We start from the raw sequence: 15,160 nt of genomic DNA, 5'->3' as shown, positions 1-15,160 counted from the left end.
GTTTGCAGAAGTTGATTTATCAGAAAGGAAGTAATTATTTGTTAAAGCAGAAGATGGGGAAATTAAGATAGACAGGCATACTGAAGACACAAATGCATTTTATTTCATCAAAAGCAGTTTGTGATACATACAAACATATTTTTGTTCATTTTAAAGTATAACATGAATTACTGTGCTTATTCACAATCACCTGAATTACCGTGTTTGATCTGGTTTTCTGATAGCTGGTGAAAAACACAAACAGACTGAAATGCTCACATCAATGAAGGACCAAAGTCTGCTTCTGCTGAAGTGAATGGCAAACTCTGAACTTGCACAGAAGTACAACTGGACCTCTGTAGGTTGCTGGGGATTTTTTCAGAATTTGTTTGGAAAACGGTATGAACAGGCAGCTTGGGGAGGGAGCTGTATATCACAATTTTTACATCGCATCAATCCTGCATTCTTTATAAAAGACTGACTTCAGTGAGAAATGAAAATGCATGCTGAAAGCGCTCAATTCCTACCATCCTTAATTTATAACATAAACAATAAGCATTCCCACAGGACAGGAGAAATCTTATCTTTCATATATCCACATGCTGACTGAACAATATCCTAGAAAAAATAATCAGTTAGGATCAGAGACTGTATAATCTGAAATTCCAGATGCTATTTTCAACTACTTTAGCTCAGAGGTTGTCACACAAGGCTGTGTTCCAGCACTTCTGAAAATTGCTCAGTGCATATCATTACATCTTCCATATTCATGTGAAACATATTTCCAACATGACTTACAATATCCTATTATTTAAGATGCAGTGTTATACACAACATAGCAGTGTAATCTTACGCTCCCTATTAAGCAGTGTGTAACGCACAAGAAATGTGTTTTGCTAGGAAACATTTTAAACCACCTGCTTTTGAGGCAGCATTGGCAGCTTTAATGAGAATTGGGTTTTTTTATCATGTCTATACACATTGTGAAGAGAATTCAAAAGGACGGCTTGTCTAATAGTCAGACTACCCTGTAGTTTGGGTTATTAAAAAGGAGATTGTAAAAGCTATATAGGACAGCAGGAGATTTGGTTCATGTCTAGTGTTCCTTTAGCTCTGAACAATCTATCTCAGGAGGCAATAAGGAGATAGATGAAGCTTTTCCGCAATTTTCTCTTTCCCTTTCTTTCTCTGCTAATTCTAACACCTTCAGTGTGAAACTGCATTAACAAACAGGCTTATGTCCTTCATTCTCCAGCTGCATATTCTCAGTATTTGCTGGAAACACACCAGTTTAACTGCAGAAAACAATTCCCCAAGCTCGATGTAGGTGTTTACATTTACTTTAGCACACTTACGTGGAATGGCAGACAGTCCCTTCATGGAGGATTGTTGCTTTGTAGCATTTCAAATTTTGGAGGGAGCAGGGTACTACATGAGAAATTGTAAAGACAGAGTAGGCAGACAGGTTTCTGAGCCATGCACATGGAGAGACGGAAGCCTGTTCCTCAGTGGTATCCAAAAACCTCCACAGCCTTTCCCACCGGGTCTTAAAGTCCACGAGGGTTTGTTTTCCTCTCAGGAATGGAAACATGCACTTTCTCTTTTTTCTCAAACTCAAACTTGTAAATAGCAGTAACTTAATGTCACAAGCCTTCCAGCTAATTCACATGGTCTGGGAAAGGTCTGAGTTCAACAAATCCAACATAGCTGTGCCAAGGAAAAACATCATTTTTCATTTGAAGGCGCTGGGTTGGTTCGATGTGCAAAATTACCACCATGCTACTAATAATTTATTTGGCAACTGTTTTCAGTCCTAAAGAAACTTTGTAATACACTTTTGATTCCTCAAATGGTAAATTCAATGTAAACTCAGAGCCTGTTCTAGAGCTGGGCTATAATTGTAAGCTTGTCCATCTGCTGGTTTGTCTTTGCAGCTGAACAGCTCTGCTGTGATCTACAGATCTGGTTTGCATCCCATGGACAAGGTTTTACTCCGAGACAGGATGCTAAAAAGGTAAGAATATAATTCAGTTCTGTGTTTGCTATTCCTAATGAATTAACTGTTGGGCAGTAGCCTCAATGAGTAGAGGGATAGGCTATAAAGGGCAGCAAATTGTCAAGCACTTGCAGGATTGGAACCAACATATTTTCATTGCATTTGTAACTTGAGTTTTGGATTTGCTCTTTTCAAGCCTTTCTTTTTAAATGTCTAAGTAACAGTTTATTTTTGAGACTGAGAGGTCAGACATTCAAGTCTGTCATTGGCTCCCCTGAAGCTATCACACCAAAACCACAAACTCCATGCAAATAAAAAGACTGAGATTTATGAAATCTTTTGAGACTTTCATGACAAAATCCCATTTTGAGCACTAGGTGTAAGGGCAAGCAGGGAAGCTGGCCAGGAGCATGTTGAGAAGTAATGCTGGACAAAATCCTCCCCAGTTCTTCTGCAGGTGATCTACATAGGACTTTCCCTTGGTATCTGGACTCAACTGAAGAGGAACAAGTGGGGAAAATAAAGGAGGAGGAATAAACGGGAATGATCAGGGAGACAAGCAGGAGAATAAACCAAAGAGGAGCAATGATAAATCTGGAACAAGATTTAGCATCAAAATAATGTGGATCTGAGGAGGAGGAGGAGGAGAAACCCTTTCAGATTTTACTGCTGTCTTGATTTGAGGATCACAATTGCTCCCTGTGGTAACACAAATGAATTCTACTGTAAAAGGTATTTGATAAAGTCTTTCATGCTCTTTCGAACAGTCTATACTATACAGAGTTTTTTTTCTATCATCTATTATTTTATTATCTTCCTTTCTGAATTCAAATTACTTTATAGCTCAGATTCTGAAATACTTTAGAGAAGCATTTAGTATGCTGAGGAGTGAACAATCCCAGAGAGCTTCAGTGAATCTTTGCATTTCCAATGACACAGGGCATCCCACAACAGGTCACATCTGCTGCAAACTGCAGCAGCAAAACTCCTCTTCGTTACTCATGCCCAGACCTTCAAACCTTAAGGGAAGGTTTGATCTCTACCACCTATCAATAGCTCCAATGGATTAATAAACCCTTTGATGGCACCCAAGGTATCTGTGCCCATATGCCAGCTTTAGCACATGTAAAGGCAATTATTGTTACGATAAAAAAAATCTCCCAATCCCCCAAAAAAGCTGTTTTCTTTTCAGCTGAAAGTGTATTCTGTGGTTTGATGTTCCTGCTTAAAAATTCCTGTCCGCTTCAACTTTGCTAGTAAATCCCAGTTGCACAAATTTCCAAAGTGATTGCAAGAGTTTGGAATGCCACACAACACCACTTCAAAACAGAAGTGCTGTTTTGCAGAACCAGCTACATTTGCATCCATTTTTACTTACAGCAGTCTCTCCTTAGAACTAAGAGCCCAGAGATGTTTCATGTCCCTAGGAAGAAATCCATGTTCTAAAACACACTATGAAGCCAAGCAGGAGCGTGCACGGTGGTGCAGAGACCATTAGAGGAAAGATGAGGGTGAACGCTGTGACACAACAATTGTAAACATGACCAGACAAATCCTCAAGAGAGGCAGCACAAAATTCCCCATCTCTTCTTTCATGTTTCAAGCTAGCAAGGGAAGCAAGTTCCAATACACAGTGCATTTTCTCTCAGCTTAGTAGTAAAAAAAGGCCAGGTTGATGGGACCTTGAGCAGCCTGGAGGGGAAGGTGTCCCTACCAAACCTGAGGTGACTTTTAGAGGCCCCTTCCAACCCAATCCATTCTGTGAAATATTGTAAAACAGACATTGCACTTGCATACTTCCCTGAATGCTTTCTCAGAGGGGTAGGATTTTCATGGGTTTAGTTCAAGAAATTCATTTAAAAAACTAGGCGTATGAAGTGATAACAGAGGAGGCTGCAATCCTGAGCACATAATGCACGCAAGAAGGGTACAGCTCCGGTGGGGTTTGGTCAGAGCCCCTCCACCTCAGAGCAGCCACAGGGCTGGTAGCTCCAGACAGCTGCTACAAATCCAGCCCTATTGAGATGCAGAACCTTTGCCAAGATGGCCAACAAAGGTATGAATAAGACATCATCTTCTGCGCTCACAGTCCCACCCCACATTAGGATGAGATTACAAGCGTTATGATACACAGGAACACAAACAACCCCGTGGAAAGGATTTCCAGATGCTACAAGCTGTGTAAATATATCACTCCCAGATCAGAGAAACTGATTCCTCAGTGCCCTCACCTCGATTTAATATGATGTTTTGACCACTAAATCTCATAATCAGTTCGTGAAAAATACTATATTTAAATAGTGTAGCATAAAGTATTTGATGCAGTGCTTCAAAATTAGTGAAAAGTTGAATTAAAATGAGTAGATGTCATAAGACTCCTTTAAATTGCGATGCATTTTTCAGCTGCACCAAAAATTTTGGGGTTTGCCATTAGTGTGTATACTCACTAATGCTTATTAACTAGTATTTTTATAATCAAAAAGCCCTTTAAATAATTTCTGCGTCTTAGTTTCCCAAAATAGAAAGACTTCTGATCAAAATTTTCTATTAAATTTTTTTGAATTAGACAAATTAAGCTCGTGAGGAGAGGGTCAGTTAAGTCATATTATCTTCCATTTACTCATATCAATAAATAATTTTATTAAAATAGTTCTACTTCTTATCTGAAATAATTGTTCATATTACCAGAAGTTGACTACAATTTTTTAATGTGGACTAGAGCTGTCTGACATTTTGCACAATAAGTAGGTAACGAAATGGTGATTTTACCCATAACAGAAAGAATGGGTAACTCTGTCACTTATGTGTAAAGTTTTAGACAGCTAAGTAATACAGATTTAAATTAAAAATGACAGATGCACTGGCTTGGAATATAATGGGCACTGAAGTGAACCTTTATTCCTTTTAGCAGCTTACGGTTAACTCTTAAATGGACCACACATTATCCTCACTTCTGAGTACTGTAACTATTCAGCTAAATGATCAAATGGCCATTCTGTTGATGGCTGCTCTGTGCTTCAGGACAAGAAGATTCCCTGACCTACTGTAGAAATTCCACTGAACTCATGTTAATCAGAGGTCATCGCAGAGGAAAAAATAACCCAGATATTTCTCATTGGAGAGCTTCTGTATCAAAACCTGTGCACTGCATATCATCAGGTCAAGTGGGTGTTGCTTGGATTAATACTTCACAAAATACACACATGCCTCTCATCTGATCTCTCTAGCAGAGTGTCCAGAACCCACCCAGGGACTCCTGAAACTACCTGTCCTTTTGTTGTCTCTTTCAGGTGATAAATTTAGTTATAGAATTGTTAATAAAGTTCTTCACCTGGTATATGTCTGTGGCTCACCCATGGTTCACTGGGGTTAATTGAATGAGAAAAATAATCTGGGTTTTCTTCGCCACCTTTTTTACAATTCCAATATTAACAACAATACTACCTTTAATGCTAGTTGAGCCCCAAGGCAGGCTTTCATATCAGATTCATAAGAAAGATATCACTTTTGTATTTTCCTGGTGGGGAGTGTGCTAGTACTTCAAGATAAAAAAAGCTGGAATACAGATAATACCTCTTCTTGAGGGAGAACTCTGCCAACAAAGATGCTTGAATGAACTCAGATTTGTCCACGAATTGTTGTTCTAGCTGGATACAATACAGTAACAGTTCCAAGCATACAAAACCCTTGTTGTAAAGCTAGATCAATAACTAGCTCTTCAAGAAGATGATTTCTTTATCTTTTTTTTTTCTTTTTTTTTTTTTTTTTTAAGAAAAAGACCAGCAGACTTCCTTGTGGCAGAAAAAAGAACCCATGCTTTTTGTTCGTGATCAGATGGTCAAGATGGTCCAGATTTCATCAGGGTAATTGAGATCAAGTTCCAACTCATCAGAAAATTCACAGATGTATAAACATAATTTGTTAATCACAAACCCAACATCTCTAACTCAGCTCGGAAAGTGCTCTTGACTGGTATTACCAGGCTTTGCAGAACTGCAGAGAGCACACTACAACTTGAGTGCAATATTGGCATTAGAGGGATCTATCCACTTGAAGAGGTTGTTTCCTGTGATCTAGCATTCTGTACATCTGTGACTTTACTTGCATTTGTTCCAAAATGAATTTCATGCTTAACTTGTTTTTCTTAATTAAACTTCCTTTAGCAGTTTCTAATATGTGCATTATTAAAACTCATTAGTCCCATTCATGCCTGCCCGTCATTTTTGGCTTCATATTCATGTACCAAAGAGCTCTGCTGCTTTATATAGGAAGCAAATTAAATAATAAATATGAGAACTTGAACGGTTTATGAGTGTCAGTATGAGAAAGTGGCTGCAAGGCCCATAAGGTTTCACAAAAAAAAAGCATTACAGCTAAAGCTAACATGCTGACACATCTCTGATCTATAAAGTCTGCAGTAATGGTAGCAGTAAAGTGTTGTGCCATAGATGGGGAATTTTTCTCTCACATGAAATAGAAATAGGATATAGCACAGACTATATTTACCGTTGTAAAAAAATTTCAAATAAAATTTCCCAAAAGCTTAGAATATAACACCATTAAACGTCTACAAAGATTTACTCTTTCCATCTGACTTCATGTGTAGCTCCTATTATTCAGCTCCTTGTCCTCTTTTCATTTTCTACCCCTGTCTGTGAGAAAGAGACTTATTTCAGCTATAGCAACCAGGCTCAGTCCCCTGTGGTCATGTCCTGGTCACGCTGACCACGACTCCAGTGACCAGAGGGTTTCCTGACCCAGCAGTTGGTGTCTCATGGTGACTGTTCCAGGGCCCAGATTCTCCACAGAAAAAAACCACTACTGTGAAACAAAAGCCTCGTTCCACAATGCCTGTTTTGCACAGGCTTGAGGATGTCAAAATATTCAGTCTATCTGTAAGTTTTCCCCTGACTAAATTGTCGTTTTCTCCTCATGAATATTTCTAACACTGTGTGCCTACATAACACTTTACTGCTTTCAAGTACTGTTTTGGAAACTGGGGGACAGGGTTGGGAAGGCAAAAGTTAAGGAACAACTTTGAGTTCAGATATTGAACTTGAAAGCTTCAGACAAAATGTAATTAAATAAAAGTACCAAGTGCAACATAAATGTACTCCCCTCATTTAATTCCCAGAACCAGTTCAGCAAGTGAGCTAATGGCTTCTCTAGGCAGGATGTGATTGAGGAGATTTAGAAAACATCTTTTTAAATTGCCATTTAAGTTCTCTGCTTCGTTAAAGGAATACGAGTTACTTGAACTGCAATAGTTGTAAAGTGTCCTTGACCACATTTATGATTTTACAGCCACGTGTTGCGGATTTCCGAGCATTACATTCTCCCTTAATATGGTGCAAAAGACCCAACCAAGCATCAGCAGAAGGTAACAGGCTACCCAAGGGCAACACTAAAACTGATTATGCAGAAAATATTATGAGGACAAAACAGAAAAATTCAACAAATGGGGTAAAGAGAACTCAAACTGCTTTTCCATTCATGGCCACATGTCTTATTTGACCAGAGCAGGGGAAAAGCCATGTTCCCTTGCTGTGTGCAGTTCAGATCTTCACACGGCTTGGTAACCATGAGGATATTTACAGCACGGACTCTCTGCCCCCTGGGTTCCCATAGCTGCTGGTCCCTCACACCACCTTTTGTTTTCTAGTGAGAAGTGCCACGGTGGGGTGGGTGCACAGCAAAATTAACGTGGGACTAAGCAGCCAACCAGTCACTTTTTATCCCTGGAGAGCACGCAAAACATCATTGATGAGTAATTAATAGTTATGGAAACAAAGTCTGTTGGAAAACACGTGGGGTCTTCAGAGGCAGGTGGAAACGTGCAGCTGAGTCACCAAGAAGCCAAAACGATTTCCCCCTGTAATTCTGCTAATTCAATACTTATCCTGGGGAAGGTAATGTCATCATCTGTTATTAAAATTACAAGGATGTGTTCTCAATATGCAAGACAGGATGAAGTTTTCCCATCAGGTGGGTTTTTTTGGTCTGGGGGGGTTTTTTTGCGTCCCCCAACTCCCTCCCTTCCACACAAACTCTAGTGCAACACCTGGGTATCAGGGCAGGCATCCTCCTCTGAGGGCTCGTGTTCCCTCACAAAGCTCAGAACCAGGCTGACAGTAATGGAGATATGCCTCTAGAACAGCCTTTACTCATCAGTCAGGACCTATTTTTTATCATTACCTATTATTTTATCACCTGCTATACTTACCACGGAGGGATATCTGGGACTAATCAGAAACTATATCATTTAATGGATCTGACTGATAACTGCCCATCCTTTATTAAAAGAAATCCACAGGGGTTTCTACTGGACCTCTAGCAAAATGTTGAATTTTCATTATTTGCTTTCAAAGAACATCTCTCTCCTTTTGCCCTTCTTTTTTCACTATTTAATTTTTAAATAATTTCTTTTTCATGCGATTAAAAAACCATAATAAAAACGACATCAAACAAATAATTCAGAACTAGCCAAGGGTCTGTAATAGAGCTCTACATCTCTATTAGAAAGGAATGTATGTTTGCTTTTAATAAAGAAAGGCAAGCCAATCCATTACGAACTGAGACCACATCTAAGCCTCTGCTTTCCTCCCTTTTCCCCAGACTCCATTTGAACAATTATTAGAGCGGTTTACGCTGGTGTGTATGCCAGAGGATATTAAAAATGTAAACTGATAAAAAAAAATACAACTGCCACCGTTACCACGTTCAAATTCCTCCATTCACTTGCAAATCAATTTATCTGCCTACAGCCCTGTCCCGGTCTTTAAATAACCCTCATCAGCAGACTGCTCCACCTCCATCCAAATAATCCAGAGAAAAACCCACTTTGTTGAAGATGTTTAAGCACCAACAGCTAGGATATCATCTTCTTACCCTGCTCTAGGAGGAAGGGTAAGAGAACCAAAGCAGCAGCAGGACGGCAGCTCTTCTCCTCGCTCCTACACCCACTGCCTCAAACAGCCTGAACCACTCTCATGGCTTTCCCTTGCTACTTCAGTTAATCACAAAACAGAGGTGTTCAGCCAAACCCTGCTTCCCAGCACACTTAGCATGATTATCCTCAGCCTCATTTTTCTTCCCACAGCCTGCATGTGATTCGCACGGAACGCGCAGGATAAATGGGATCTCCTTGTAGGTATCTGAGGATCTCCTGGTCATTTACTGCAAAAATGCTTTTGCAACATCACTGCAATCTGTAGCCACAACCTAAGAAAAACGGTGTCGTTTATCACAAAGTAACTAAGAAGCAGTCCTTTTTAACCCTGCACCAGGAATGGGGGGCGGGGGGGGGGGAAGGAAAAATAAATAATCCTTCCCAACCACTATTCCCAAACATGGCTACTCCTTAGCTTTTGGCTCCCCATCTGCAAATCTAATTTCAAAGATGCAGAAGTGGTCTGTGTGTTACAGCTGTTGAGCCCACACAAGTCTCAGTGCAGTCAATGGGAATCAGGATCTTTGAAAATCAGGGCCCTGAATAATGGGCTCTATTTTTAAATGCTCATTTATACCATGCATGGGTCTTCCTCTTGTCAGGTGCCTGTAATAAAGTACATGCAATTTCATAAGTGCCCTTTGCTTCAGCTAAGCCAGCCCAGAAAAGTAGGGGGAAATGTCCCAAAGCTCACAGTGCTGCTCTTTCAGCAAGAACAGTAGTCTGTGGATGCACCAAAAACGCCGCTACTGTAAAAAACAAACAAACAAAACCACTAACCTAGGTCTTAAGGGAGCATAAAAAGGTTACTGTGAGCATTGCCAAAAATACATGGTTTCGGTTGTGAATTACCTCTGAATTTACCAGTACGGTCTGGTCCCACTAAGGCTCTGGATAAATGCAAATATTGCCACAGTGGATGACAGTGCTGGCAAAAAATAATTCCTAAAACAATTTCTTACACTTATGCTGAGAAAAAGAAAAATCTGCTTCATTTCAAATTCACAGAACATCCAAACGTGCTAAAAACATTCACTTTGATATTTATAGCATCTATAAGACATATTTCCATTTTATTCTACTGGATTTTAATGCCATAGTGGTTCGAGCTAAACCAAACTGGCCTTCCAGAAAGCAACCCCAGTGTCAAACTAGCATGATATTCCTTCAAAAGGTCAGCGAATTTCCAGAACGAAATGGCCAGTCCAGATTGTGTCACCTGCACCAGCAAGAGCACAACACTATAATCAAGCTTTGGTTTGTTTTATTTAAACAGTTATTTGAATGTAATTGCTCTGAAACCATATGCATCGTTAAAATGATTCCAGATAACATCCCTTTCTCCTGATTCCAAGGTAACTTTCTGGCTTTAATTATAAGTCAATTAATATTAAGTAATTTGGCTGATTAATTTTAATTAAACCTGTTGAAAATTGATTTTCCTTTAGCAAGTAGGGATGATGCTCTAGTGCGATCATCAGGAAAGGAGGATGGGGGGGGCGGACGGGGCGGGGGTGGGGGGGGCGGTTTGGGGAGGTGGGGGGGAAGCAGAAGAACCGAGCACTCAGCACCCAGGCGAGAAAGAAGATGTCTGAAGAAATAAATAATAAAAAGAAGAAGGGCAGGGAGCCGGCGCTGCGGGAGGCACCGCGGGCTGCGGAGCGCCCGGCCCGAGGCGGGCGGCGGCCCCGGGGCGGCGGGGGAGGAAAAGTTCTCCGGGGCGGCGGCGGCGGCGGGTGCGGGGGGGTGTGCGTGTGCGTGAGTGGGAGCGTGTGCGTGGAAATCTCCCCGCCAACACCCCCGCACCGAGCCCGCAGACGCCGCCGCGCATCCCCGCGGGCGGGCGGGCACCGCTCGGGCTCGCAGCCGCCGCAGCCGCGCAGCCCCCGCGCAGCCCCGCAGCCGCAGCCGCGAAACGCATCGCCCCGGCCGCGGACACGGCTGGGAAAGCGGCCCTGCCGAGCGCCCCCGGGCTCAGCCCCGCCGCTGCCCTGCCCTGCCCTGCCCTGCCCTGCCCTGCTCGGGGCCCCGCGCCCGGCCCGGCCGCCCCCGCTCCATCCCCGCCTTGTCCGTCTCTCCTCCTCCATCCCGGCCGTCCTTCTGCATCCCGGCCCGGCCGCCCCCTCCCTCCTCTCCATCCCGGCGCGGGCTCGCCCCGCACGCCGGGAGCATCAAAGTATTTACCAGTTCACGGCCGCTTTCCCGCAATCGCAGCTGAAGCTGTAAATCCGCTGGATTCGCCTCCTCCGGCTCTCCCAGCCGCCGGGAGCGGGAGGGCTTCCCAATAGTGCTCCGGACACTTCCCAATTATACCGATTTTTATATATTTTCCTCCCCTTTCCTGGGATCGGGGCGCGGGGAGGGGGGGCTGGAAATCCCCATCCGGCATCCAGCCTCATCCGTGCCGAGCCACCTCCATGTAAATCCGACCATCAGGCAGGCAATGGAAATGATCAAACGCTACTTCTCTCCGTCTGCAGGCAGATAATCCCACTAATCCAATAGATCTCCCCCGATCCGAAAGTGCCCTCCAGACGAATCCCTTTCGCTCGGTGTCCGGCGGGCGATCGCGGAGCCGCCGCGGAGCCCCGAGGGGCGCGGGGAGAGGCGCGGAGGGGCGCGGAGAGGGATGTTAATCTCTTTTTCGGCTCCTGGATGCACGGCTCGCTCGAACCGCCGAGATCCCTTGCTTCTTTTTTTTTTTTTTTCCTTTTTTTTTTTTTTTTTCCCCCCCCTCTATTACACGTTTCCACTCCAAATTGCTGCTGGATGAAAAATGGTACAAAGATACCCCCAGCGGCGGCGCGGCGAACAGCGCGGGCAGCCGCGGCCCCGCACCGCCCCGCACCGCCCCGGGCGGAGCGGCGCTCCGGGCGACCCTCCCGCACAGCCACGGCCCCGCGGCGGGGCTCGGCGGCTCCCTGCGGCCGCCGCGGGCAGCGGCGCGGAGCACCCGCGCCCCGGCCGCCGGCCGGCCGCCAAGGGATGTGCCAGAGATGCCGCACGCACCTGCGCGAGGGTGGGCTGCAGCGGCTTCTTGCTTAATGACACCCAAATTATGTCACTCATGTATAGTTTACGTAGAGAGATGCGAATTCTACTCGAATATTTCACGTGGGTGTAATTTAGGATGGCACCGTGGTCTGTCTTACTCGGATCGTCACTGTCTGCACACAAAGGTATAAGCGGCTCTTTTTGTTTCCCCTTGTTGTTCCTTGAAATCTTTTACTTATTTTTCATTGCCTTCTTTCCGTTTCTAATTGAGAAATAAAAAACTCTGCTCCAACCCCCGGCCCTCAGGCTTCCGAGGATGGCAGCAGAGGATGAAAGTTGACAACTCAGGGGATGTGGGGAGAAGGGAAGGCCAGATCAGAAGGGAAAGGAGCCTTTGAATGCTGATTGGTCTATTCATTTTTTAAGAACAGCCACAATCACACGTTGAAACATCCTGAGTTAAGCCTCTTGCGGAGAGCTCATTAACATCTCCTGTTATTTTAGGAGAGGCTTCCCCTCACATTGTGTTTAAAACCTGTATTTTGCTCCGCTACCATCCACCTCGGTTCAAAATCCTGACACTAACCAAGCACAGCAAACCCGCTCAGGTTTCCAAGCCTACAGCCCCAGGCAAGGTCTGGAGGTGCCCGATAATTTGATCAGCTTTTACACCCTCACCTGAGAGAACGTCCCAGGGGAGGGAAGGTCAGCCCCAGCCACGCCGGGCTATTTATGTCTCTGAGTCCCACTGAGGATGTGGCTCTAAACGCCCATGGCAGGAGTGACAGGACTCAGCAGCAGTTTGTCCTGTGACATTCCCATGTACGGGAATAATGGTGTCCTGGGCATGTTTTTTGCCTGTCTCAATAACTATTATAGTCCATGGTTAATTAGGGAAGTCCAGAATCCTTCAGTACTCTGACATTTAACCCTTTTGCTGTCGCCAAAGCGTGCAGCTCTCAGGTACAGGAGGGAAGGGAAAGGTAGAACACAGTCTGCTGACAGGGCAATCCCATGAATGTTGTTATGTTAGTCTCAAGGGAATACTATGTGAAAAAAAAAAAGTTTCAAAACTAGAAAGAAAATTTGTATGTGAAAATCAATCACTTGCCACCAGCCACAGATCAACCAACAGCCTGAAAACTATCACCAAAGAGGCAATACCAGGTGAGATATTCTGCCATTCTTCATCTGCACAAAACCCTGGAGTAGCTTTATCTTTGGGTTGTTCTTTACACTGAAAAGCAAGGAATAAAGGTGAAATAAAATAACAGCACTCTCCTTGCCACTAGATAAGCCACTGGAATCCCACTGTGCAAAGTTGTATTCTCCCTCCCTCAAGGAGGATGTATCTACCTTCCCTCAGCCACCATGTGAACACCTCCTTGGAGTGCTCTGACCATCATTTAAGCAGATTATCTCCTACTAACTGTGGGGGGGAATCCACCCATTTATCTCTTTACCGTGCCTTTTGTGAGTGGCAGGAGCTGACAACTTGCACCCAACTTGCCAAAATCCCACCTTTGGCCACCAAGTCTCCATCTGCTCCTAACCCATCTCCCCTGTGCAGAAATGGCACCAAATTGTTGAGCACGTTAAGTTGTTCCTCAACTCCCTCTCACAGCAGTGATGCGTGATATCACTTCATCCACACATCACTCCTGCTCTAGCCTGTCCCCAAGGCTGGGGTCCCTTTCCAGGACTTTTCCACTGTCTTTCGTTCTGCTTCCAAACATTTCTCCCTGCTTCATCCCTCCAGGGGCCTCAACAGCTCCCCTCTTGTCCAAAACATTGCTGGGGAAAGAGGAGTACTGACTTGTGGAAGGAAACAAGGTTTGTCTCCAGCTCCAGAAGATTGTGCAGGTCCGGGAAGGGATATTTGACTGGGAAAACAAAGTATAGGGCTGATCCCTCTGTACAGAGATGTGGTGGCAACAGCTGAGCCTCCATATGTGGTAATAATAGATTATATTCTAACATAGAATACATGACATTCCTGTATTACCAGTGCAGTGTCTGACGCTGATTCAGTTTATAACCAGGACATCCTTGCCTGTAAGAACTAAGCGACTTGCACACACATTTATTTTCATATATATATATATATATATTTATATTTATATTTATATTTATATTTATATTTATATTTATATAAATAAATATTTATAAAACGTTGGAACCACATGATCTTTAAGGTGTTTTCCAACCCAAACCATTCTATGATATACACACATTTATGCCTAAATATAAATGTGTAAAGAGTGTTTGGATTTGTTTGAAGCAAGGGGAGAAGTGCCTGTGATCGATTAGAAGTTTGTTAAACATGTTTTAATACCCTGCATGTCAAAAAAAAAATTACACTTCCATTGCAATCTAGGGAATGCAAAACTGGTCTAAAGACTGGCATTATTTAATATTTAGCTCGGCTGAGTCTTGATAGGGTTGTGTTATCTACATTTATTAAAATAATGAAAAGAGAGATAAATTTCCATGGACTGAAAATCCATGGAAAGAAATTCCAAAGGCCAGCATCCTGCAATATTCTAAAGTTCTCCTCTGCTCCATTTTCTCTGTTTTAAAAACATGAAAGCCTTCGTGCCACCCTCATGTAAGCAACCACCTTCTAAAAGGAGAAAACATACAATCAAAAGCTAAAAAGAAGAAAGAAGCTCCCAGCTAGCAATCCAAGCTAAAATGCACATTGAGATACATAAAGTACGCACCCAAAGCTTTGAAGGTAGGCAAGTTTCTTGATGCAACACAAGTTTCATGAGCTATTGAAATACATAGCTTAAGACAGTCAAGTTTTTATTTCAAATATAAATTTTATCAGACTGTGTTTCTCAAGAAGAAATTAACCTTTCTAATAGGTAGAACAGGTGGAACTGTCCACATATACAATATACTAAATATTCATTAATTTGTTTGTCTCAAGATAGCTCATTAAGTTGTGCCTTGCAATAACTTTGTTAAATATTTTCTTTGATTTCGTGAATTTGAGATTGCTCATCTCTGTGCATTCGTATCCTTTAGATTGCCCCAATTGCCAGATCTTTAATGAAATTATAATGCCTGCCTATGAGCTGCTGTAGATAGCTGTATCTGCTGAGTTATTGCCATTCATTTGGTTTAACCTTGCCAAGAAGAGCCACTTAGAGAGGAGGCCATCCCTCTTCACAGAGCACCTTCACAAAGGCACGGGGCCCTGACAGTCCTTCAGCCCCCTCCAAACACAATTATCA

The 15,160-nt window shown here is 43.1% G+C and overlaps 1 protein-coding gene across 5 annotated transcripts in view; it reads right to left on the bottom strand.

The window, feature by feature from the left end:
• Positions 1–15,160, bottom strand: part of NLGN1 (neuroligin 1) — a 323,041-nt gene that overhangs the window by 302,171 nt on the left and 5,710 nt on the right. For 3 of the 5 annotated variants that reach the window (XM_066193754.1, XM_066193757.1, XM_066193759.1), the window contains exon 1: positions 11,109–12,903. The exons of 1 other annotated variant lie outside the window; for it this stretch is intronic. The gene's annotated coding sequence lies outside the window, so the exon portion shown is untranslated. Of the gene's footprint in view, positions 1–11,108; positions 12,904–15,160 lie in introns of those variants that run through there. One more of the 5 variants, XM_066193756.1, reaches the window with a different exon arrangement.

The sequence above is a fragment of the Chamaea fasciata genome, unplaced genomic scaffold, assembly GCF_029207755.1.
Source record: "Chamaea fasciata isolate MVZ Bird 193981 ecotype frontalis unplaced genomic scaffold, bChaFas1.0.hap1 SCAF_11, whole genome shotgun sequence".
Lineage (NCBI taxonomy): Eukaryota > Metazoa > Chordata > Aves > Passeriformes > Sylviidae > Chamaea > Chamaea fasciata.
Note: the sequence above shows the minus strand (reverse complement) of the source record. Positions and strands in the feature narration are given on the sequence as shown.